Source organism: Camelus dromedarius, chromosome X (assembly GCF_036321535.1).
Source record: "Camelus dromedarius isolate mCamDro1 chromosome X, mCamDro1.pat, whole genome shotgun sequence".
Classification (NCBI taxonomy): domain Eukaryota; kingdom Metazoa; phylum Chordata; class Mammalia; order Artiodactyla; family Camelidae; genus Camelus; species Camelus dromedarius.
The window spans coordinates 36,714,454-36,741,820 of NC_087472.1; the positions used below are offsets into that span (position 1 = coordinate 36,714,454).

Consider the following 27,367-nt stretch of genomic DNA (forward strand, 5'->3'; position numbering starts at 1 on the left):
GGACCTTGTTCTTTATCTATTTTATGTATTGTAGTTTGTATCTGCTAATCCCAAACTCCTAACTTATCCCCCCTAATCCCCTTTGGTAACCATAGTTTGTTTTCTATGTCTGTGAGTCTGTTTCTGTTTTGTAAAGAAGTTCATTTGTACCATATTTTTTAGATTCCACATAGAAGTGATATCATATGGTTTTCTTCTTTCTCTTTCTGGCTTACTTCACTTGGAATGACATTATTTTATTATTTTTTTTATGGCTGAGTTATATATATATATACTGCATCTTCTTTATCCAGTCCTCTGTCAACGGGCATTTAGGTTGCTTCCATGTCTTAACTATTATATATAGTGCTGCTAGGAACATTGGGGTGCATGTATCCATTCAAATTAGAGTTCCCTCTGGATATATGCCCAGGAGTGAGGTTGCTGGATCATATGATAACCTGAGGGTATTAGCAGCCCTAAACCTTTCTCCCGTGTGCCCCATCTAAAGGCAGCAGCCACTCCTGGACTCCAGCCCATTGTGGTCCTGGGAATAGCTCATCTTGGCAGCAAGGCTTTCTCAGACCATCTTCTATAAACTGTAGGCCTTGCAGGATCCCCTACCCCTACTGTTTCAAAACTCCCTATTTCCTTTATTTTCCCCCTGTGGTGCTTATCAAAACCTAACATACTATATTGTAAGTAATAAACAGATGACAAAAATAACCCCATGTGTCCAGATCTTTTTTTCTAGAAAGATTGTAAGTCAATTCTTATGTGGTGTCTTCCAATTTTTAATTGTTACTTGATCTTCTGATTTTTCTAGAGAGCTTGGAAATCTGAATGTTTATGTAAAATCTTCAGATTTTTAAGTGTTGCTTACCAGATCAAAAAAAAAAAATTTTAAGTACTATTTGGGCCAAAGAAAATATGTTCATGGCCCAGATTTGGTCTGTGGATCACCTCTGTCAGAGATTTGTGGAACGTTGGGGCTGCAAGAGGCCTTGTCAATTGATGTCTTCTAGTGAGGAAGTACAGCCCCAGAGAGGTTAGGTACTTTCCCTGTGGTCACATAGCTAGCTTGCAGCAGAATTGGATCTTGAACCCAGCTTTCTTGCTTCCAAGTGCTCTCACATTCACCCTGTGCCTGCTGGGCTGCCTCTCTTCTGCTGAGAGTTGAGCTGCTCTGCCCTGTATAGATGACAGCATTCAGTTCAGTCCCGAGTGCACCCCTCGCAGAGAATATAACACAGTCATCACTACCCATATCTGATAAGCCCCAGGCACTTCTCACCTCCGAGTGTATGAACTTACTTGCCTTCCCAATCTCCACTGTGGATATTGCCTCTTGGCGCTCTTTATTGCTTTTGCTCCAGTGATAGAATCAAGATGAGGTCTTTAGAGGAATGTTATTAGCATTGCTCCCAGCCAGCGGTATCTTCCAGTAGAATCGGTGTGGTCTAGGGTCAAGAATCTGGGGCTTCAAGTCCGGAGGGCTGGGCTGAATTCTCAGATGTGTGACCTGAGACAATTTACTGAACCTCCCTGGCCATCAATTTACTTAACTGTGAAAATGAGAAAAATAAGATCTGCCTTTCCTAGATCTTAGGGCTGCTACGAGACAAAAGTGAGATCATATGTGTGAGAGTTATTTGAAAAGAGAACATTTTACAACTATGAGGGTATAATATCATTAAGAAATCAGCAAAATAATTATTGAGCATCTACTGTGTGCAAGTTAACAGACCATTTATTCTGGGCATGCCAAGGAACTCATGACCTAGCTGCCTCCATGAGCTATAGTCTAGCTGACAAAAAGGGACATACATGAGTGGGAAGAGAGCCAGCACTGAAAGCCAGAGATAACCAGGCAGGATGAAATGTATAGACTGTGTCATACAAGAGACGGTGGTAGACAGGGCTGATCACTGAAGGATTCCTGGAGGGAGTTGCATTTGAGCTGTGTCTGAAAAAAAAATTGTAGGACTGTGTTGACAGAGGAAAGAAGGACATTCTAGAAAGGGACAACAGCACAGGTAAGGGCTGAAATTACATGTGTTGGAGGCCTAATCTACCTGGAGGAGGGTTCAAGTCGTGACTGGCAGATGATTGCTTCTCCACATGGCTGGAACTCAGAAAAAAAAATCAAACAAAGCATGCTTCTCAGGACACCAAAGCAGAGTCCAAGCTGGGCAGTGGGCACGGTTGATTACATTGCAGGAGGGCCCCGGACTGCACAGTGGTCATAATAATAGTTCCCACCTCATAGGGCTGTCCTGCACATTGAAGGAGGTGATGTGTTTGAAACATTTATCACAGTGCCTGATACATGCTTAGTACTAAAGAAATGTTAGTTGTCATTATGATCATCATTAGTTTTCGTCTTATATTGATGTCAGGGCGTAAAGGCATGAGCTTTAGAGCCTGCCTGATAGAGTTGCGTTGCCTTGGGCAAGTCATAGCACCTCCCAGTTTCTCCGTTTCCTGGTCTTTAAAATGGAATAATACTAGTGCCAACTGAAAAGTACTATTGTGAGGATTAAAAGAGTTAATCCAATTAAAGGGCGCATCACAATGCCTGGCACATGGAAATCACTCAATAGATGTTAGCTACTACCATCCTTATGGCCAGGTAATCATTAATATAATATGGCTGCATAACAAAAAATTGGGGAAATTGAGAATGGAAAGAAAATCACCCCAAATCTTACTACTGAGGTCCAAGTGATTGTTATTATTTTGAGATCTGGTTCTTAAATCTGAAATGTCTTCTGTTGAGAAAATCAAGACTGTAGAAAATGGCAGGGATTTGGGATGCAGCAGTCATTTCATTAAACATTTACTGGGCACCTACTGTGTGTTACCACTGTTCCAGGGGCTGAGATTCAACTGGAAACAGGACATGCATGATCCCTGCATTTAAGGTACTTATAGCCCAACAGAGGGAGCAGGAAAACTAAATAAAAGTATGAAATATTATGTTGCATGATATTAAGTATTAAGGCGGAAAATCTTAAGATGAGGGGGTAAGGAGTTCTGAAATGGTAAGGAGTAAGGGGGTTCTCTGTGGAAAGCCACTGGAAGATCTTGTCTAGGAAGGGGCATGATCTGACTTACATCAGCCATTTGGCTCTACTGTCAGCACTGGGTTTGCCCCCATAGGCCTTGGACAACAATAATCAAAAGGGGGCTGCCTCAAGTTCTTGCCCAGCTGTCCTCAGCACTCTGTAGACTACAGAGAGAAGGCTCATTGCTCCAGAGGAGGATACGGAGAATAGGAGAAAGACGTAATCTCTTAGAGCCGGTTACTGTGATTCTGCCACTGGGCATCTGTTCATCCAGCCTTAGTTTAAAAGAACACTCCCTGCCACGCCAGTCTGCTCAGCCTCTTGCAGGACCCTCTCAAGGTCAGAAAGCCTTTTGACAGGTTTACTCAAAATCTGCCTCCTTGCTACCACTGGGTGGCAGTAATCCTAGTTCTGTTACCTGAGCAACCCAGAATAAGTGCCTACTTTTCATAGGAAAACACTTTTGAGATTTGAAAGCAGGTGAGTATCCTATATATCCCTGGAGGTTTCTCCTTTCTAGGCTCCGTGTCTCTGGTCCCTTCAAGAGTCACTCCTGTTATGGGATGGTTTCCAGCCCCTTTGTCAATCTTGTGACCCTCCTCTGGAGGTGTTCCACTTTCTCCATGACCTTCTTAAAAGATGGCGTGTAGACTGGAACAGGAGACTCCAGGAGGAAACAGCAGAGATTTCAGTGTGACAATTATATTTTGGGATCTAGAAACCATACTTTGATTAATCCAATCTAAAATTCTGCTTCCTTTTTAGCAGCTAAATAATTTAGCTACATTAAACTGTTGGTTCAAATTACTCTATGGGTCAACTCAACCCCCTAGATATTTTTTGGATTGTTCGTTTTTATGTGAGCTGCTGCTGAGCCATGCCTCCCTTACTCTGGCCTCGCAAAAATAGACTTTTAAATTTTTAATTGAGGATTTTTTTCTTTATCTTACAAATTTCACTTTATGTTTTTTTTTTTAATTTTATTTTTTTAGCCCAGTATTCCAGCCCATCTGAGCTCATTTTCAATCTCAATTTTGTTCTTCAACATATTTGATATCCCTGCCAACGTTGGGTCATCTTCAGACGTGGTAAGTACATTTTCTGTGTCTTTTAAATTATTAATAAAAGTGGAATAGCCCTGTGGCCTTTCTCTGGTGACTTTTTTACTGGTTGCCATCTATTGCTTTGTGTAAAATTCTTTGATCAATTGCCAATCTATTTGACTTGTGCTGTAATTTGGTTAATATGTTCCTGCATTAACTTAGTTCATTCATGAGAAAGTTATAGGAGACAATTTCAGATGTACTGCTGAATCCAAGATACGTTGTGGTGACAAAAGACAAAATGGATGGAGGATGTTCTAAGATGGCGCCTTTTGTTTTGTAAAATAAAAACTATTGTACTTTTTTTCCCCAATTATATAAGTAATATTGGCTTGTTATAAAGGTCAACAACGTACAAAAGTATGTATGTTAGAAAGTGAAAGTCCCAGTGAAATTCTTTGTGCTGACAACCTGCCAGATAACTGTGGTCAATGGTTTTGTGCATTCATAAACACACATCTGTGATATCTGTGATTTAAATTGAATCATACTCTAGAGAATGTTGTGTGACCTGTTTTTACTTACAAGCTTTTGGAAACATCTTGTCAGATTATACAGTTTTACCTCATAATTTTTGACAACGTAGTGTTCTTTTCTGTGTGTGTTTCCTAACTTATCTCACCAATCCTGTATTGATGGACACTTAAATCATTGGCAAATTTTTGCTGTTGTAAGCAGTGTTGCATGATGAACTTTCTTTGCTGGCCTGACATGTTGTGGTGGGTGCTGGTTGTTGGCTTTTCTGGATTCCTCGTCCTTTTTGCATCTTGTTTTCAGTGTTCTAAAAGTGCCAAAGTCTGCTTCTACCAAAGAAAGAAGAACTAAAGAAGGGGGCTGCCAACTCCCTACTCATCTTGTTTTCAGTTTGAAAATCTAAACCTTGTCCTCCCTTGAAGTAAAGTTAAAGTGGTTTGAGCTCCCAGGGACCTTAGGAGAACCAAGAACCAAGGCACCCCAAGATCAAGTTTTGAGTGGTAGACAGGCTCCATGGGAGGCTCAGCCTCTGGCTGGCACAGGTGAGGTGATTAAGAGTGAGAGAAAGGAGGAGAATTTCCTTGCTGTTGAGCCACTCTTCCCCATCACACACTCTCAGCTCTGCCAAGTGAGGCCACTTGCTGGGCCCTCTATAGTCCCCTGCTTTCTCATCTTCACACCTTTCCTCCTCCATGAGGTCTTCCTCCCTGCACACATGCACCTCCCAGAACAAGGTAGGAGTCACCTACTCTGAAATTCCAGAACACTTTAAGAGCTTGGACTTGAGAGTCAAACCTGTGTTTGAATATCAAAGCTGTACCTGTCCAGTTCTCTGATCTTAGATAAGTCAGAGATCCTTTCTGGGCCTAATTATCCTCATCTATAGAATGAAGATAAAACTGTATAAGATATTTTGAAACACCTAACCTGATGCCTGGCTGATATGAAGCATTCAACAAATACTAGCTGCTATCATCATGGGTCATCATACTACCTATTCCATAGAGTTACGAAGATTAAATGAGAACATATGTAAAACACCCAACACAGTGCTCCGCGTAAACTGAGTGTTAAATAAATGACAGCAATTATTGATTGTATTTATATCTCCCTTTGGCTACTTACCTCGTTATATCTTGTGTTACTTCTATTTGTGCTGATGTCTTGATCCTCTCTATTTATAAGCTCCCTTGAGAGCAGAGTTTTCTCCTTCTGTCTCTTGCTCTCATTTCTCACCCGCCCCCCACCTATGCCACTAAAAATTGTAAAAGACCCAGTGCTGGGGATTAGTGGGGCTCTTTAGAATTTAGATGAATGAATACTGCCATCATATTTAAAAATCTCTTTAACATTGTGTTGTGTTCTTGTTAGAAAGCATCTTTCCCGTTAACTGATCAACAGGGCCTTGTCCATAGGGCGAGGCATGGCATACATATTCCAACCACTGAACCAGAATTAGCAATCTACAGAATCTTAACTTTGGAAAGTTTTCCAGAAAGCAATGGCCTTGAGTGTGTATTTATCTAAGCAGAAGAGATTTGTGTGTCACTCTCAGGCTTCTGATGTCTAAATGGGCAGGGACATCAGGCCCCAGCTTAGTTTAGGGCACCATGAAGTCTCTCTTAGACTCGCACAACAACCTTCTAAGTTGTTTCCCTACTTTCACTCATTACCTCTACACAGCAGCCAGAGCAATATTTAGAAAATAGTAAATCAGATCACGTCATTCCCTTCCCCAAAACCCTTCAGTGGCTCCCATCTTATGTCATACAAGGTCCACTTTCCTTCCCATGGTCTACAAGACCCTGCCTAACCTGGCCTCTGCGGCTCTCTCCAAACTCATCTTGTTTCACTCTTCCCCTTGCCCACTCTGCACCACCCACACTGCCCTTCTGTTGTGAGAACACACCAAGCTCATGCCTGCTTCAGTGTTTTCATTCTCATTCTGCCTGACACGAGGAATTGACCAGGAATTCCCACGCTTCCTTTTCTCCTTCAGGTTTCCACTTAAATGATACTATCTCAGAGTGCTATCATCCTTTTAGGCTTCCCTGTATACCCTATCTCATGTAGATTCCCATTGGTTCATGTCCCTCCGTCAATCTCAAACTCATTGGTTCTCAGCCCTCATTTCACATTAGAAATCACTCAGAGAACATTAAAAAAAATGGCCAGGCTCCTTCTAGACCAAGTAAATCAGAATCTCTGGGGATGAGGCCCAGGCTATCTGTATTTTTAAATGTTCCTTGGGCGATTTTAATGTGAAGCCAAGGTTGGCAGCTGCTGTTCTAATCTATCAGCTTGTCTATTTTCTTCTTATTACTTATCACAAGCTGTAATTATTTTGCTTGTTTCATTCAATTTTTCAGTAAATATTTATTGAAGCCTACTATATGGCCAGCATTACTCGAAACACAGGGATTAAAATAGTGAACACCATAAACACAAATCCTAACCTTGATGAAACTTCCATTCTAATATGGAAGACAATTAATAATATATATATGTGTGTATGTATGTGTGTGTGTGTGTGTGTGTGTGTATGTATACATATATATATATGTATATGTATATGTATATGTATATGTATATGTATATGTATATAAACCCCCATTCACATACTGAAGCCCTAACCTCCAATTCAATGATATTTAGAGATGGGGTTTTTAGGAGGTAGTTAGGGTTAGATGGGGTCATGATGGTAGGGCCCTGGTCTGATGAAATTGGTTTCCTTTTAAGAAGAGACACCAGAGAACTTGCTCTCCCTCCCGTGACATTCCTCTCCCACACACACATAAGAAGAGGTCCCATGAGCACATGGCAGCCACCTACAAGGCAAGAAAAGAGGCCTTAGAATGAAACCTACCTTGCCATCACCTGATCTTAGACCTCCCAGCCTCCAGAATTGTGAGAAATAAATGTATGTTGTTTAAGTTACCCCATCTCTGGTATGTTGTCGTGGCAGCCTGAGCAGACTGAGACATATGGTATGTTAGATAATGATACGTGCTAAGGAGAAAACTGAAGTATAAAATGGAGCTATGATTTTTTAGGGGGTTGGGAGAGAAGTTTTAGATAGAGTGGCCTAGAAAGGAGAATCTCAAGTAAAGACCTGAACGAAGTAAGAGGTCTTAGATCCGGATGTAGAGCATTCAAGGCAGAGAAAAGTTAAGTGCAAAGGCTTCGAGGCTGGATCATACCTGGTGTGTTTGAGAAACATGAAGGGGCCAGTGTGGCTGGAGAGTTGAGAACAAGGGGCAGAGTAGTAGGAGACAAATTCAGGGAAATAATGGGGGACAGGTAATGTGGAAACTTCAAGGTTATTGTAAGAACTTTGGCTTTTTACTCTGAGTAAAAAGTAGCATATATCATTGAAGAATTTCTAGGTAACATAATCTAATTTAGATTTTAATAGGCTCACTCTATCTGCCATGTTGAGAATAAACCAAAGAGGGGAAAGTGTGGAGGCAGCAGAACCAGCTAGGGAGCTACTGCAACAATCCAGGTGAGAGATGATGATGGCTTGGAGAAGGGTGGTGGAAGTGGCAGTGATGTAAGAGACAATTCGAAATGGTCAAAATCTGTATGTCCTTTGACAGAGTTTACAGGATTTGCTGACTCTGTTGGGCATGAGACAGTGCATAGTCAAGGACATCACCTGGCTTTTGGGCCTGCGACTCTGGAAGAATGGAGTTGCCAAGAGAAGAAGGTCATTCAAGGAAGAGCGAGTGGAGGACAGAAAAATGACCACTGGATTTTGTAACACGTCGGTCACTAGCGATCTTGATTAGAACAGTGATTAAAATGAGTTCAGGAGGGAGTGGAAGAAGAGAATTTGGAGACAATGAGTATAAACAGTTGCTTCAAGGTTTTAGTATAAAGAGGAGGGCAGCAATGGGGCAGTAGCAGTATCTGGAGGGTGGATTAGAGTTGAGAGAGATTTTGTTAATTTTTGGATGGGAGAAATAATATTCTCATGAGAATGATCGAGTCCCCCACATTAGAATGTAAGTTCCTTGAAGGCAGGGACTCTGTTTCATGCATCCTTATCACCTCCCACAGTGCCTAGCACAGAGTAGGCACTCAGTAACTGTCGTCAAACAAGTGAATGATCAAATGATTGAAGGAATAAATAAAAGTAAATGTCAAAGAGTTGAGTAAGAAGTAATAGGAGGATAAAGTGGCAGGGGAATTGGGTAGCACCCTGGCTTTAGTTTCAGTCATTCCTGCCACACTCCTGGCATACCAACCTTACCCTGGGGCCAGACAGCCTCAGCCTGGGTTAGCATGGCACAACTCCCTTTGCCAAGAGGGCATGCTATGTCTCTGCAATCATCCCTTCCAGGGAGCTGACAGACTTTAGGACTATAAGAACTGGGTGCAGCTAGACAAAGCCTCAAAGCTCAGGAGCATGTCAGAAGGGAACCCTCTCTGCGCCTGCGTCATCGCCCTGCTCTGGGCGTGGTCTGTGCGGCACAGGGCTCACGTGAGACCGGAGTCACGCAGCTCGCCCAGACTGCCCCTGCTGGCTGGAGGGTGATTCATAATCTCCTGGAGCTCAGGCCAAGGGACAGCTGAACCAGAGTCCAAGAAGGAGAAGTCCATGCCTATGTCGCCCCCAGAAGCCTTGGACATGGCTCCTTCCAGTTGCCTCATTGCACAATCCTCACTGTGTAAGGTGATGGGTTAGCCCAGTGAGGCAGCCCAGTGGGGCGGCCCAGTAAGGCTTCCCCATGGCTCCTGTGACTCAGCTATTGCTGGAAAGATGGCATGGCCCAGTGCTGGGCTAGCACATAAGAGGCACTTTTGAGTGAATGAACTCTTTGGGACTCTGGGAATTGACATAAAAGGTGAGGAAAGGGTGCTTCTTTTTCCATGCCTTCCCTGTCATCTCACTGTATGCCCACACACAATCCTGTGCAGGGACATAGCCAGGGGCAAGGAAATGTCCTGAGTTTGGAAGAAGGGCCAGGGAAGCTCCCATAGTTAGTTGGCAGCACCCCTAGACACACCTTTTCCATCTCCTCACCTAGCACCCAAAGACTCCACCATTGTGTGGGGTCTTAGGAGTCCAAAAAGTTTATTTCAACCCACATTGCCCTAATACCTGATCTGGACCACATCCTCTGTATTTTCTCAAAGTTGTTATGTAATAATAAATACAACAACAACTACTACTACTACTAATTAATAATGGTAATTGTAGCTGACCCATACTGAGCACCTACCATGGGCCAGGCACTGGGTTCAGCCCTGTACATACATTGTCTGCTGTATCACTGCAGCCCTGTGGGGTGAATACTACTATTGCCTCTACTGAACAGAAGAGATTCAAGCTATGAAGGAAAAGAGTTGAGATTCAAGCCCAGTTCTTTCTCACTACAGAATCACACTCTGCGTAGTTTTCCATTACAGCATCAATGAGCTCTTTTATTTTTTAATTTTTTATTTATTTTAAAAATTGTTTTATTTTGGGGGAGGTAATTATATATTTTTTTTATTTGATGGAGGTACTGGGGATTGAACCCAGGACCTCGTGCATACAAAGCATGCACTCTACCACTGAGCTATATCCTCCCCCGCCAATGAGCTCTTTTAAAAATGTAAATCAGATAATGTCATTCCTTGGCTTGACAGCCTCCTGTGGCTTCCCATCCCACTGGGAATAAAATCTGATTTTCTTCTTGGGCCATCAAGGCCTGGCAGAACCCAGCCTTTGTCTGCCTCCCCAGTCTTGTCTCATTCACCTCTTCCAGGAAAACCTGGGCACTGGGCTCTGTAGCAGTAGCAGTGCTCTGCTTTTGGCATGTTTGGTAGGCTAACATGGGTGCTTACTTCTGCTTACAGTGATACTGCCCTTGGAAAATACTGACTGTGGCTCAAACAACCATCCTGGAAACCCTGTTGGTATAAGATGGAAGCTGCCTGTGCTTGTCAGTATAGCCGCTACTCCATTGGTAGTGGCTGGGCTATCTTAGTACTTGTTCTCTTTCTCCCTCACTTCTGTTATAAGGTCCTAGATGGTTTAGAGTGTCCCAGATCTTGTCCAGCACCAAAAAGAATGTGATGCATACAGGTAAATCTAGGCCCCAAATCTCATTTTGTCACCCCTGGCATTTAGTGAGACTCTACTGGATGTCTAGGGGGTACAGAAACAGCACTGGACTAGGAAATGTATGACCTACATCTTACTCCAGCTTTCTCACTCATTAGCCTAGGAGACCCTAGATGAATCCTTTCACTTTTCTAGGCCTCAATTTCTTTATCGGTCCATGAAAGTAATAATAGCCTCTGCCCCTAAGGAATCACTTTGAATATCTAATAAGATGACTTATTGGATAGTGTTCTGGAAAGTAGAGAAATTTACCTAATAATGCATATTGAGTGCTTATTATATTTCAGATACTGCTCTAAGCTTCTCACATGTATTATCTCCATCAATCCTCAGAAATAAACCTACTATATTGATATTAACAGTATCTCCACTTTACGGATGAGAAAAATGAGGCCCAGAGAGGCTAAGAGGTTTGTTCATTACCTGGCTGTTAAGTGTCAGAGCCAGATTGTGAATTCAGGATGTGCAGACTGAGCCACCTACTTACACATGTAAGGTAACGGGTTTTATTTGGGGCATGTCTTAGTCTGTTCTGGTAGCTATGACAGACTACCATAGACTGGGTGGCTTATAAACAACAGAAATTTATTTTTGCAGCTCTGCAGGCTGGGAAATCCAAGATCAAGGAGGTACCAGCAGATCTGGTATCTGGTGAGGCCCTCTCCTTGGTTGTAGCCTCCCATGACAGAGGGGAACAATGGAGCTCAGTGGGCCTTCTTTTATAAGGACATTAATCCCATTCATGAGGGCTCCACCCTTATTTCCTAATCACCTCCCAAAGGCCCCACCTCCAAATACTATGGCATTGGGGATTAGATTGCAGCATAGGAATTTTGGGGGGATCCAAACTTTTAGTCTATAGTGAGCAGGAGGTTATTATTATTTTTTAAAGTAAAAAAAAATTTTTGCTATCATTTTGTCCAACTTTTATACCATTTTTCCTCTCACTGGACTACATGCTACTTGGGTTCCTTCATCTGTTACTGTTTAGCTTTGTGGTAGGGAAGACCCCACCTCAATTCTCTTACCTTCCCCTTCCTCAGAGCCACAAGACGTTCCCAACAACCATGATATTCCACAGAACGTAATCTCCCCATGTCCCGAGAGGAGCGTGGGTGCTTGGGTCAGAAGATCCCTTTGTGTCTTCACAAGTACCAAGTGCTTCCTCTGTGTCAGGGACTGTTCTGGTTACCTGGGGATACCACAGGGAACAGTAAAAAAAAAATCCACCTTGCACAACTTCACTTCAGCAGTATTCATGCCCCAAATACACAACCTTAACCTCACCGTGAGGTAACATCAGATACACCTCAATTGAAGGAAACTCTCCAAAAGTAATTGAGCCGGCCTTGTGAAATTGTCAAGGTCACGAAAGACACAGACTGAGGAACTGTCACAGATCAGAGGATGCTAAGGAGACATGACAACAAGTGCAGTATGAGATTCTGAATTGGATCCTGGCATAGCGAAAGGACCTTCAGGGGAAAACTGGGAAACTTTGAGTAAGACCTGTAGGTATGTTAATAGTATTGTATCAACATTAATTTCCTGGTTTCCATACTATTATTATTACTGTATAAGGTGTTTAATATTAGGGGAGGCTGGGCAAGTATTATATTGCAATTCTCTGTGCTGTGTTTACAGTTTTCCTGTCAAGTCTAACATTATTTTTGGCCATTTGAAAGCAGGCTGGCAGGCACAGAAATGTTAAATGCCAAAGGGATAGAGGAAGGGCATTGATAGTATTTGTTGTCCTTCCTGAGTTTCAGTGTCCTCATTGGTAAATGAGACCCAATAATAATGCATCTCAAAGAATTTGTATGGGAACCTGCCTTCGAAGTATTCTAAAAATGCAAGCTATAAATATTCTGTTTTGTGAAAGAAGCTACAAAAGAAATAAACATACCATCACTCTATCCTCTAGGAAAAAAAATTTAATTTAATAAAATTATTTCAAAATAAGAAGTTAAAAATATCCCAGGTTTCCTGGGGCTTACCTTTCGGTAGAGAGAAAGGGAATAAATAAAGTAATCAGGAAATTCAATGATATGTTAGAAGGCCACGGATGTGACGGAGAGAAATAAAGCAAGAAAGGCAGGCAAGGAGCAAGAGAGGGGTAATTTAAAAATAGGATGATTATGGAAGGCCTCACTAAAAAAAAAAAAGACATTTGAATGAAGATTTTAAAGAAGAGTGGGAGCAAGAGCCCCAAGAAGGAGTGTACCAGTCAGAGGGAATGGCAGGTGCAAAGGCCCTGAGGCCTGACTGGTTCAAGGACTAGCAGGAAGTCTGGTGTGATGAGGACAGAGCTGAGCAAGGTCAGTTTGCCTCATCCTGTGAGCATAAAGATAATGGAGAGAAACTAGCCACAGGGGAAGGCTCAGGGAAGTCAAATGATAGGCACCAAACAGAGGACCTGCCATTGTCCTCTTTTTCCAGCTGAGTCACATGACAGGAACATGAAGGGAAAGAAAAGAGCAGGGAAGTGAAATCATTGATGTCTAGACTCCTTGTCCAATTTCTGACACGGAAACAAGTCATTAAGACGCATAACACGTTTCTGAGTCTCCTGTGCTTTATTCCTCTCTGATCGTTGAACTCTAATTAATGCCGAGTGTGGCAGTGATAGCATGGCCTGAGACATCTTCATGATTTCGCCTTAATGAGAAGTGTAATTGGTAGTGTAGAACGGTAGGCTGATTTTTCTTGGACTAATAAGTGGGGTTGATGAACAATCTAGAACATCTTTCTGGTTTGGTTTATGTTTATTATCAAAAGTCCTCGAGTCGTCCAATTAACATCATTTGGATATTTCAGGCTGAGTAATGCACACACTAAACAGAATGCAGGCAATGATGTCGCACGGGAAGCAGCCCCTTGGCCTGCTGTGTTCCTGCAAAAGATGGGCCAAGTGTTGGGGAGGGGGTGGTCCCTGGAGCGTCAGCTGGCAGCCCTGGCGCAGGATGATGCTTCCTCCAACTGTGCAGAAGCAGAAATCCACACTGGGAAAGCCAGACTACTGCACTGGGGCTTGTAGACAGCAGTGGTGTTTTCAGAACATCTCAACTCATCCGCACAAGCATGCTGGTCCCGTCCTTAGAGTGTTAGAAAGATTGGATGAGAGGATTTAGTGGAGAGTATTCTCAAAAACGTAAAATATTACGTATGTGTAAGGTATTCATATCTGTATTATTGTTAAGAAAGACACCCATGGCAGATTTGGATTTCCAAGAGGGAGGCGCCAACTTTGCTCTTTGGGCTCTACACACTGGGATAGCTGTAGAAGGAGATCCCCAAGCAGGTGGACCTCTCTACCTTGGATTGATGGTGGACAGGAGTGGGCACTTGGATGCTTGAGGAGGTGCTCCGGGGATATCTGGCTTCTCAGCTTCTAAGACTGGGCTGGGGACAAGAGTAACAGACAGACTCAGAATTTTAGAAATACTCACGAGTAGCAGTCACCACCTTCACCCTGTCCTTGTGCCTGTGAGGAAGTTAGAAAAACAGAGCAGTGCTGAGACTTGCCCGAGGTCACACAGCTTGCTAGAACACAGCTTCAGTCTGGTCTTCAGGCTCCCAGTTTGGTGCTCATCCCCCCACTCCATCCCCACAGGACCCTCAGATGCAGCGGGTAGCAGTCAGAGGAAAGCCATCTACTTGTGAGTAAAGCCATTGTCTAGAGAGTGGTTCTCAGTGTGGTCCAGGCACCTGCAGCATCCGCATCACCTGGGAACCCGTTAAAAGTGCCAGTTCTTGGGTCTTACCCTGGACTGAATGGGGGCTGGGGCCCAGCAATATGTGCCTCAGCAAGCCCTCTAGGTGACCCCGATGCACACTCAAGTGTGGCCTAGGCCTAGGCGGAAAGCAAAACGCTGAGTGCTGCAAACATCAATGTGCTTTCGGATCATTTGACTGGCACAGCACAAAGAAGGACCATCTTTGAAGGGAAGGGCTGTGAAAAGGACTGCAGCTCTGGAGCCACACTTGCAGAGCAAGGTCACCTTCAAACAGACATGGCAGTGATGGATAGACATACACAAATAGGGACTTGAGAGTGTAGGCAGTACTTGCTCATCCACTTGTGCATTGGAGATAACGTACTTTGGCCAACTCAGCAGTTCCCCAGGGACATGCCAGTTATGCTGCTTGTTGCTGTGGGGGCTTCACTCCTGCCCTCAGGGAAACTGCCATGTGGGATCATACAACCTCTGACTTGGGAGGGAGCTTAGAGATTACCTACCCCATTGCCCACCTCTGCCACATCCCCGGTGATGCACCTGATTGGCACTCTCTTGGCTTCAGCATCTCAGGGTTACAGGAGCTTGGTTTCCCATACGACAAGGTGGAGATGCGTAGGAGGAGGAAACACACGTTCAGGTAACTACAATAACAAAAAGTAGTGTAAGTGCTAGAACCAATGCTATGAGAACCCTGAACTGGGAGGAATGAATTTTAGCGCTGGGAAGTCAGAGGAGGCTTCATGGAGGGGGTGCTACTTGAGCTAGGCAAGATTTAAGCAGGCAGAGATGATGGAGGAGGAAGGAGGGTTGTTGCCATATTTATGAACAAAAATGTTGGGGGCCAAAAATGCAGGATAAGTTCTACAAAATATATTCAGGCAGCCTAGGTAAAGAGGACAGGCTCTAGAGTGAGACTGCTTGGCTTCAAACCCTGACGCTATGCCTCACTAGCTGCCCGACTTTGGGCAAATTACTTAACATCTCTTGGCCTCCATTTCTCTACCTGGAAAATGGGAGTAATATAACATGACTCATCGGATTGTGGGAATGAGTAGATGACATCATATACGAAGTTGTCCAACACAGTGTCTAGCACACGGCAAGTGCTCCAAAACACTTTGGCAACCTGGGTTCATAACAGCAAGTGCGATGGTTTGCCTGGAGCACAGGGTATAGGACTGCGAGTAGTGGAAGTAATCTTTGGTACTAGGTTGTTGAGAGGGCTTTGAATGCCAAGCTAAGGATTTGAGGCTTTTATTCTGAAGGCTGGGGATATGTGTATTTGGAGGATGGATTGGAGCAGGGTGATAAGAGAGAGGGAGAGTTAAGAAGTTACTGGAGCTTAACTATGACAGTGGCCAAAGAACTGAAAGGGATTGGGCCAGAGTCAGGTTCAGAGCAGGGATACTTGAGTTAGTGTGCGCCTGAACTCCATTATTACCTACAAACCTGAGTTCAGGTTAAGAGATCCTAAAATGGGTAGATATGTGTGTGTGTGTGTACACAATATTATATTTATATATAGCATTGTAATATTATATTCTTATAGATTAATATATTATTATATAATAATTAAATATCATGGTTATCTAATATAATATTAAATTATATTATATATTAATATCATATAATAATATGATATAAATATATATATAAATTATATATAAATATAAATATATTAAATTATGTATTATAATAATGTTGATATATAATTATAAAATACATTAATATAATTAATTATATTGATATACCATATAATTATATAATAATTAATATATTAATTATATGTATACATTATATAATTATGTATTTAAATTATATATAATATTATTACTGTAACTAATAATATGTTATACATTATATATTAATATACTATATTACATAATATATATTAAATGTATATCTTTTAAATGTAAAAATGCATACATGTACACATGCATATATTATATTTAATATACATGTTAAATAACCAGAAAATGAAAATTCATGGTTGGAGACTATTAGCCAGTTTTTAATAGTTCTAACATGAAAAACAGTGCCTTTTGTTAGCTTGAGTTAAGCTATGTGAGATATCATATTCTGTGAAAACATTTCCCAAAGCTGGCCTTTTTGTATGAAAATTTGAGATGTGTGCAGTTCACACATACTTGATAAATTTAAGCACATTCTGTCTTACTGCCAGGGACTAAAACCTGTAATAAGACAGGGAGTCCTCTGATGAAAGAGATGATTAGAAATGGCAATGGCTGTGTACACGGGCCCTAATTAAGGAATCCTCTGACGGTCATTTAGTATTACAAGTGCCCTCCATTTGGACTCTGGCAATAACTTGAGTATTCTTTAGTTCCCAGTCGGGATGAACACAATTCAAAATGTTCTTGAGTCCTGGGCCAGAGAGAATGATCTCATTTAGCACATTATAGAGTTCCTGCAAAGAGGAAAGACACTAACCACTCACAAATATTTTGTCATTGACTAACTGCAAAGATGCATCTGTTAAAGCAATCCATCTGAGTAGGGTAGTTCTCTCGAATATTAAAGAATATCGATAGATCCTAAAAGCCAGTTGATTTGTCAGGCATTTACAAAGCATCTTTGAAGCCAAATGATCTCTTTTGTACCTTCACCTTTCGTCTAGAATAGATGCACAAACACATACAAATCTGGCCTCAGCCTCCTCTGTTTTGGCCTTTTCAAAGGAAGCTGACTTTCTCTGGCTGCAGGGAACCATATGTTTGGGTGGGAGGAGGTGCAGAGGTGATAGTGGCAGTGCTGTTTCAGGGCTGGGGAAACAGGTATGCAAATATTGTGAACTCCTGGTGCCAGGCCTTCCCTTCATCTACTAACGACTGGAAACAGAACAGATCCACTGAAGCAATTAAACCGACCAGTTAGATTGACCCAAATTCTTTCAGGAAATGTAAAAAGCCTGCTGGCTCATGGGATTAGCTTGAGTTTTCCAGTCGCTTCCCATCTGTACATCACCTTCCTGTCCACTCTAGCCTGGGATTGCTACATCTGCTCACCTCACCGGCTTGTGTTCCAAGCCAAGGTAATTTGAGAACCATCTAGTTAGAAGCAAGCCGTCGTCGGAACTCTAGAGAAACTTTGTGGCCGACCCAAAGAGAAATTTGGTCCTCCCCTTAATTGATTTGCTGTATCCCTGGCCTTCTTTTCCCACTATTTGCTCTTGCTCTTCTCCAATTCCAGGTGATGTAGCCAACTTGTCAGACGTAGCTTTGTGAAGAACACAGCCCAGGGAGTACACCATTTGAGGCTTCATTTTCTATAGAGAAAGAAGGACTGTGCTGAGTAGCTGTCTGGGAAATAGCAGGATGAAAAAAATGAATGTTTTGTTTCCTTTAGAGAGGGGGCATCCGAAGACAGTGAGGAAAGGCCCAAGGAATGTTATAGGCAGCGAGTGATGGCAGGACGCAGATTAAAGGAGACACGAGGCCTAGACAAATTACACTCAGGGCTCACTCTGCCGACACGGGTTCCTACCCCTGTGATATACACAAGGATCACCGAAAAAGCCTATAGCCCACAGGTTTTTAGCCTTGGCTGCACATTAGATTCTCCTGGAAAGCCTAAAAATGTATACACACAGGCCTCTCGTACAGAGATCCTGTCTTCAGCGGTGTGGCGTTAGGGCCACAGCATTGGCACTTTTTAAAAGCTCTCCAGATGGAAAACAAAATTGCCATAAAGGCCACCATCGAGACAGTTGACTTTGAATATGGACTGTATATTAGGTAATAGAAATTTCTGAACTTGATAGTCATATTGTGATTACATAAGAGGATGTTCTTGTTCTTAGGAAATATATGCTACAGTGTTTAGGGGTGAAGAACACGATGTCTGCAATTTACACAAATGGATTGAAGGGAAAAATACCATGTAGAAATGCAGAGGGGGAGGAATCCAACAAATATGGCAAAATGCTAACATTTGGCGAATCTGGGTGAAGGCTTACCCTGCTGACAAGGGTTCTTTGTATTATTCTTAGAACTCTTCTGTTAGCTTAAAATTATTTTCAAATTAAAAAAAATTCTAAAAATTACCCCAGTTCCTTGGATGAAATAATGTACAAGCAGATTTGGAAATCACTGGATTCATAAAATCTGAAGGAATGAGGACCTATCGTCCAGCGGTGGCAGTGGAAGCCTTTCTGAGCCACTGTCCTTCACCAGTGCTTCTCTCCCTTTAATGCTCATGTGAATCTCCTGGAGGTCTGGTTAAAATTCAGTTTCTGATTCAGAAAATATGCTCTGGGACCTGAGATGCTGCATTTTTAATTGACTCTCTGGTGATGTCCATGCCTCTGGTCCATGGGCCACACCTGGAGTAGCAAAGCTCTAGGACTGAATTACTCCACTATCAATCTGTCAATCAATCAACAAGTGTTTTGGAACCATCTCCTCTGGGCTCAGCACTGTGGGAGAATTCTCTAGTTGAAGAAGGGTGGGCATTCCGAGCTCCGTGGATTGGCAGCCCATCATCTTGACCCCTTGACTATGGCATCACCCTGTGAGCCATGGGATCTGGCCCTGTGAGAGTCACTCTGATCCCCAGAACAGAACAGAGCACCCAACAGAAGAAGCATGAACAAAAGCTGGCAGCAAATTGCAGGGGGCATGAAGCAGTCTCTTCCAGAGCAAGCCTAGGGTTTAGGTCCTGGGAGAAGTTCAGCCCTTCCTGGTGGGTGGCAGTTGGAGCCAAGCTGAGGCTCTTGCAGAGAGCAGCATCATTCCAATGAGATGTCAGGGTACAGGCTGCCTGAACCCGGCTGCCTCCCCTGTGTGGGACTCGTTTATTAGAAACAGATTTCCAAGGAAGATTCCCGTTTGTTGTTGGCTGTGGCATGCTTTGAGTTTGTTGCTTTTGCTGTTAGAGGAGCCAAAATGTCTCTCCCCTGGGGGGAGCACATGGAAAATCGCCGTGCTTCCATCAGAATTTGCCATGCCTAAGCCTCCATCTTCCCCCATGGTAGTGCCCTTCCCCTCTGCCTGCCTGCTGTGATCGTGTTTTCCATGCATTGAATTAGAGGCCAGCCTGTTATTTGTATCTCCCTTGTTTACATTCAAATCAAGGCCGACTGACATGTATGCACAGAAGGAGGCAGCTGAATAAGCAGCCTCAGAGAAGGCTCTGGAAGACAGCTGAGAAAGGCCTGGAGTTGGCAGACGTGAGATTGAATCAGAGCATTGCCATCTAATAGCTGTGTGAACTTGGGCAAGTTACTTAACATCTCTGAGCTTTAGGTGCCTCATCTGTAAAATGGGGCCGATAACAGCACTGAATTCATAGGGTCGTGAGCATTAAATAAGATAGAGAACAGAGCAGGTGCTCAATAGATGGAAGACAGTCATTCATTTGATGGGGACTTGTTGAGTTTCTTTCTTCTATGTGTAAACACACAGTGGTTCAAACCCAGTCCACCCTTACTTGCTAGTTGTGCAACTTGGAACAAATTACTTTGTTCTACCTCTCTGAGCTTCAGTTCCCTTACTCTCAAATGAGGCTGGTACCAGTGGATAACTCCCAGGTTTGCCATAAAGAATAAATAAGGTCAGGAATGTTAAACATGCCTCAGGTACCTAGAAAAGTGCTCAGCCAATGTGAATGATCATAATTGTTTCGGTTACTATTATTGTCAGCTCTTCTCTGAGCACTTATGATGAGTAGATTGACTTAGCTGCCAAGCACTCTTTAAAATGGTCCTTTGCAGTTTCCTCCAGGAGACCCCTCCATCTGTGTTGTCATTTCCTTGAGGGCGGAGGCCACAGCCTTTAGACTGTTCTGGTGTCTCCATGGCACTGGCAGAGAGTAGGTGTTTGGTGCAGGAAGTAGCGAGCTCTCTGCAGCAGGCGCAGTCATCAGCTGGCTTCGCTGCCTGGGTTTGAATTTTAGCATTTCCATGTCACTTACTGAGTGACTTTGTAGCAACTCCTGGAACTCCTTGGGTTTCCATTCTCTCATCTGTCATAAGGGTGTCGTAATAATCCCTGCCTCTGGGGATTGCTGTGAGGATTAAAGTTGGGCTCATCACTTAAACCAGAATTAAGTGTTATTATTGTTCTTATTGGAGAAAATTCCCAATCAAGAATCACAGGAACTACTCTGAGAAATATCTCTCTCTCTCTCTCTCTCTCTCTCTCTCTCTCACACACACACACACACACACACACACACACACACACACACACACACGCATGCACACACGCACGCGCATTCATAGACTACCACCACACGAGTGGGCAGCCCAGAGGCAGCACGTTACAGGAGATGCACAAATATGTATTTATTGCCCACGAGGAGCTCTTTGAACCCCAGGCCAGGGCCAGTGTCTGCATAAAATTCTCTCTGGGACCATGGGGCTGTGAGCCCCTGGGTTCTATTTTATATTGATGTAAAATTTATATAACACGCACATTTTAAAGTGAACAATTCAGTGGCATTCAGTGCATTCACAGTGTTGTGTTGCCACTGCACCCTGAGTTTAGAATCGGTTACCCCTGTAACCTGCCGGAGGAAGGCAGTGTTCATTTGTTTTTGTCTCTCTTCCTGTCACTGTCCCTGTTCCCACTTCGTTCCTCCCCGTTTTTCCAACTGTACCCTCTCTTTCCCCTCTTCTGCCCTTTGGGGCAATGGGGGGTAAGTGCCTCTGGCTGACATCTACATTTGCGGGGGCTGTTGACCCACTGGGAAGATGCCAGGCCAAAGGGTGGCACCGGTAGAGTGTGGGTTGGAGCAGGTGAAGCCACTTCTTGCCATGGCTGAAAGCAGGCACAACCCATTGTCGCCTGGCCTTCCAGTGGCCTCAGGGGCGGCAGACAACGTGAAAGGGATTATTACCAACTACGGCCTCTGAGAATTGCAGTCCTCTTTGTTATCACGCCTTCCATCTTTGGGTTCCTTGTCCTTATGAATAAATTTGCTCTGTATCAAAGCATCTATTACAGAATAAACTTGGCAGCCTCCACAGCCTCACAAAGACCTACTTTGTATTTGTGCTAGTGAGCAAGAGTCACATCTTGAGTATTTTTAAATATAAGAAGAATAGTTTATGGGTACTGAGTTCTTCCAGCATGCCAAGCACTGTGCTAAATGCTCAAAACTCTTGTAACTGCTCTGAGTTATCTCATGGAAGAGCTCTTACAGTGACTCTAGGAGGTAGGCATTTTTATTATGTATCTACATTTTATGATGAAGAAACTGAGGCACAGAGCTGATCAGTGACTTGTTCAAGGTCACATGGTGAGAAAGTAACAAAATCCGTGTTTTACACCAAGTGATACTGTGCCCTACAATCCCAGCATGGATGTTAATTAGCTGGTTGAACAGGAAAAAGAAACGGGTAGCTTCCCTCATTCACTACTCAGATTTTAGTCCTGGCTCATGAATTTCCTGGCTTTATGACTTTGAATGAGTCACCAACCCCCCTGAAAGCATTTCTTCGTCTATATAATTGGGGTAATTTTCTTGTCTTATTGCAAAATGTCAAGTGCAATGTCAATGTCAGGAATCGCTATCATGGATAATGGCTTCCTGGGATTGTGTAAGAGCCACACAGTTGCAAGTTAGGAACTAGAGCTCCTTGGGTTCTCTGTAATAACCCTGGGAAGCTGCAAGTTTCTCTGGCTGAATCAAATCCTGGACAAGCCATTCCTATCTCTGCTCTTCAAGGCTGTGTGATCTTTTAAGCATTAGCCAACTTCTCTGATCTCCATATCTGTGTCTTTCATCAAGTGTAGTTGGAAGAGCACTAGGGGAATCCTAGGCCTTTGGTACATTAAAGGATTAAAGAAACCCAGTAAAAGCCTTCTACGATGGCTCCAGCCTATTCCTTTTGTTGTTGTTGCAAAATCACAGCCTATCAATCACAGAGGCTGTGGTACAGATTAACTTGAAATGATCTGGCTGAAAATGCTTTGCATAGTGCCAGTGCCAGCCTCACAGTGGGTGCTCAAAAGATGATGACTCTTTCTGAGACTTGGGTTGTTGTTCTTGGTGGGAGGGCAGAATGCAAAAGTTGGGGAGGCAGCAGCAGGGGCCAGGCAGTTTGGGTGGTCCGGACTCCTTGACCACAGGGCTGGCCAGTTGCCCTGATTCCTTGAAATGAAGGCGTGATTTGGAAACACAGCTGCCTCTTATTCACACAGGAGCTGTTTATACACAGGACTGTGTCTGACTTTCCATGTTGGTTATTTCTGTTTCCCAGGAATGTTGGGAAGGGGCAAGGGGATGAAGCCTAGTTCAAGACCTACCTGTTTCATCACCCTTCACCTCTCTTGGCATGCAAATGATTCAGCAGCAAAGGAGGCAAGATTCTCTGAGCAAGAAATAGCTTTTATTGTCCCTCAATGTAGGCATGAAGGACAGGGGAGCAGAAAGACCAGGGAAGCAGTGGAGGGAAGCAGTCTTCTAAGTCCCATGTAAAGTTTTTTTTAAGAATTATTAAACTTTTTTCAGAAATTGTAAATGTTCTACACTTTCAGTGCCATCAGTGAAACAATGCCCAGGCATAACAAAGGAAAATAAGCAATGCACTTTCTTTCTCTGCAGAATAAGCAATAGCGACAGCCTAAGTCTGAATCCTTCCGCAGCCTCCCAAAGCGCCTGCAGATACATGCAGGCATGGAGCACATCTATTGGAGATTTTGGTGTGTGTACTAGAATGGGATCATGACATACACATTTCTCTGCAGCCTGGCTTATGCCCTTAAGAGTACATCACAGACCGCCCGGCACATCAGTAGTCATAGATCAGCTACACCCTTTCAAATATCTACGTAATAGTCTGTAATATGATTATACCAGGATTTATTCAGCCATTCATCTATTGATGAGAGTTCAAGTTGTGTAGAACTTTGTGGCCATTCCTGTGAAAAAGGGCACCGTCTTCATTCATCTCGGCATATTTACCAGTGTTGGTGGGAAGATTGCTGGGTCAGCAGGTTTTTATTTACCTATGGCAAGATTGCTTGGCTGGTTTTCATAAATAGCATTCTGATTCCCTCATTTTATTATCAAAAAGTTTATTATTCATCTGTTAAGCAGATTTCATTTGTCTTCTCAGTAATCAGTGCTTTGCCTCATAGTAAAGGGTATGAATTGAAAAGAACTTTTGTAAGCAGTGGGCATCCAGAGATACTATCTTCTCTATTGTGGGATCATAACGAAGCAGGACCCTGTGGGGCCTTCCTGGGACAGACTCCTCCCCCATAATCTCTGCTGTAGCTCCTTTCCAATAATAGTATCTCATGTGTATTTCCTGAGTTTTTCAGATGCTAAAAACCACCACCAAAGGGAAGAAATTAACTACTTGAAGATCAAGAGCAAATAGCCTCCAGACCTTCTGGCGCCTAGGGGTTGATAGTGTTGACCGCCCTATTCCCTCAACATCAGCCAATCAGAGAATTGTACACAAGCTGATCACATAGTCTGCGACCACCCTCCCTTACCTGGCCTTTAAATATGTTTTGCTAAAACCCTTTGAGGAGTTCAGGGTTTTCTTGAGCATGAGCCACCCCATCCTCCTTGCTTGGCCCTGCAATAAACCCTTCTGTGCTCCAAACTCCGAAGTTCAGTTTGTTTGCCCTCATGGTGTATTGCGGACTCGAATTTGCTTTCAGTAACAGGATCCCAGAGAGAGGTGGATTGCAATTTATCCAACTGGACCAAATCTTCCAGATGCCTTCCTTCACTGATCTAGTCCAATTATTCTGCTGCCTTTTCTAGCCATGATCACCATAGGTCCAACCTCGAGAAGCAAAGAGAAAATATGTTTTGTTGGCAACAAACGTGTTCTGGGTTCTCCCTCAGATAGATTCCTTTGCAAGATAATACAAAGGGAGTAGAGAGGCTACAATGGGAGGATGAGCACAAATGACAGAAAATGATGAATATCAGTCTGCTTTGCTAACTGCTTTTGCAGAACTATTGCTGAATAGTGCCTTGAAAAACCAAGGAATGGTGGGGACATGGGTGTTCACTCTAAAGTTCTGTCAGACTTGTGTAACAAAGTGTTAAGATGTTGATAGGAGGTTTGATTTATTAAAATTCTTGTCACATGCCATTATCCAGGCAGGTAAGATCAGGATCAAAATACTTTGCTGTGTATGTACTTGATGCTATTTAAAGCACTTTAAAAATCAAATTCCACCCTTCCAGCAGCCTCGTATGACAGAAATCACTCTCCTCCTTTGACAACAGAGAGAATTAGGCCTGAAGTAGGAAGTGACTTGTCCAAAGTCACATACGTACCTGGCAATACGGTTAAGCCTTGAATTTGGGATTCCCTGTCCAGTGTTCATTCCACTTATAGAAAAGGGGTGTAATATCAAATCTTAATTCCATTTCTCATTAGGTCTCTGCTTCAGTCTCATCTAACTTAACCCAATTTCTCTTTTACTCTAGGCATAGGGATCTATGCTTCTTTCCATGGCTGATTTAACACTGATTGAGCACCAGTAATGTGCTAGGTACTCTAGAGACCGTTGAATTAAATCTGGTGGCTGCCCTTTAGCTCCCAGTCTCAATTTGTTGGAGCCCAATCTAAAACAGTTATTGCTCTGCACAGACAGTGCAGGCTTATAAGAACGTTTCTCTTCTCTAAGCTTGTTTCTCACCATTTTTCCGAAGGACCCCCAAGGGAATCTCTCGTTGTCAGACAGGAATATTTGATAACTGGTCTCTGAGTAGTCCTGAAAAATAACTCCTTATTCTTCCCACCTCACTTTTAAAGATAAATGTGTCAGTTTGTTTTCCTTTCCAGAACAACAAATTGAAGCTGGTTTTCTCTTCTGAGGAGTCAGAAGTACAGATCACCCAACATGTTATGGTTTGAAGCACATTGGAATGGTCTCTCTGACCCTGAATATTTTCCTTATCAGCTGAAATATCCTTCTTAGAGATGTAACCCCTTGACTCCTTTCTGACTTTCTCATCGTGTCAGTTGTCATGCTATATTAACCACGCTTTGTGTATACCCTTTGGAATGTTTCAAACATCTAGCCTTTTTCCAACCGTTGCCACTGCCGCTGGCCTTGTCAACTTAAACAGTTACAGCAAGGTCCCAGCAAATCCCTCTACTTATTATCTCCTCTAGTCCACCCTACCTTCTATCATCAGAATTGTATTTCTAAAACACCATTCTGGTCATGTCATATCCCTGGTCAAAAATCATAACTGGCTTTCCATTGCCTGGAGTAGTTGTTTTCAATGTCTGTTCATTTGTTTGTTTGTTCTTTGGGTCTGTTCATTTGTTTATTCTTTGGCTTCCAATTAGCAGAGGGATGCTTTTCTCGAGCAAAATATTAGGTAGCTGAAGCCCCAAAATGAAAAATAGAAGTGCTCTAAAAATGTAAATATGGGTTAGTTGAAGCGAGGAGGGAGGGTACTAGAGCCTCCCTTCTTTCGTGAGCCTTAGGGAACACAGTGTGGAGACCACTGGTCTACTCCTGGGATTCATACCCCTTAGCTTGGCATTCAGAACTGCACTAGCCTGGCCCTAACAGGGCTTCTCCCAATAGAACCCTTTGCTCCAGCAGCTTGGTCTGTTCTCTCTGTCTTTCCCGCACAACTGGGGCATTCCCCACTCTTTACCTTTGCACGTGCCATGGCCCCGAGCTGAAATCCCCACTGCTGTTCTCTCTTTCTGTCTGAACTGCATTCACCCTTCAAGGGTCAATTATAGTCCTATTTACTTTGAGAAACCTTCTCTGGCTACCTTATTTCACAGTGACTCACTTGCCAGGGCTATGATGACTTTATCTCCCCCCACCCCCCCAAAAAAAGAGAGATGAAGACAGAAGCTGCTCAGCAAAGAGATTTCTATAGACTCTGCTTTTATGTTCTCCTTCCAGCTAAAGAAATCTTATATTGTGACCATTAAATGTGGGGCAAAGATTCCTCAAGTTTCTGTGCTCTGGCTCTGCTATTTGTTAGCCATGCGACTCTAGTTACTGTACTTCAAGTCCCTCATCTGTAAAATGGGGACAATAATAGTACTCATCGCAAAGGGTTACGTGAGGATTAAATTGTGTCAAGCTCCTTGAACAGTGTTTGGCACTTAGTAAGCAGTTGATAAAACTTAGCTATTATTAGGATAGCTAAGACATGAGGTGATGAAGGTCTGAGCTAAGGCAGAGGCAGTGGGGTGTCAGCTGAGGGCAGAATGGTTGGGAGGTGTAAAGGTAGAGAATTATGTACAGAGTAAGATAAAGATATGAGTACACAAGCCGTGGAGGATGAAACAGGTTGCTTCATCATCAGAGGAAGGAGGTGTCCTGAGAGGTGGTTTTCCCCTTGGGCTGCTATCAGCAAGGCTATATTGCCACTGAGTCTGGACTCAATAATGAAATTTATCAACCGTAAATACCTTTGCAAAATTCTTTTTTCAGTTAACTGGGAGCTAAGAGGATAGCCATTTGGAATTGGGCCATAAGACAGAATGTGTTGGAGAGGTGAAAACAGGGCATAGGGCCCTGACAGGAAGAGGCGCCTCCGTGGCAACAGGTGGAGGCATTGTGCCAGACGTAGCTGAAACTCTATACATATTGGCTGGTAGAATTAAGAGTGCACTGGCTGCCTGGGGTGGGAAGAAGTAGTGCCAGAATAACTGAACAGAGACATGGAAATCCCAAAGAGAAATTTTGATAGCTTGCCTCATAAAGTGTGTGCGTGCATGTGTGCACTAGAGGGCAAAGGGAGAGGTCATGAGATCCAGATTTTTTATTGAAAAGGAAGGAATAGTCCCAAACTCATTCTATGAAGCCCACCATCACCCTGTTACCAAAACCAGGCAAAGACACCACCAAAAAAGAGAATTACAGACCAATATTAAAGTATAATTGACTTAAATATTATATTAGTTTCAAGTGT

The 27,367-nt window shown here is 43.1% G+C and overlaps 1 protein-coding gene and 1 non-coding gene across 2 annotated transcripts in view; one reads left to right on the plus strand and one right to left on the minus strand.

Moving 5' to 3' along the window:
* Nucleotides 1-27,367, plus strand: part of PAK3 (p21 (RAC1) activated kinase 3) — a 240,316-nt gene that overhangs the window by 35,207 nt on the left and 177,742 nt on the right. Inside the window, exon 2 of the mRNA XM_031445108.2 lies at nucleotides 4,040-4,135. The gene's annotated coding sequence lies outside the window, so the exon portion shown is untranslated. The remainder of the gene's footprint in view (nucleotides 1-4,039; nucleotides 4,136-27,367) is intronic.
* TRNAT-UGU (transfer RNA threonine (anticodon UGU)) lies at nucleotides 10,130-10,202 on the minus strand. Its single transcript has one exon. It is a non-coding gene; the product is annotated as a tRNA-Thr (tRNA).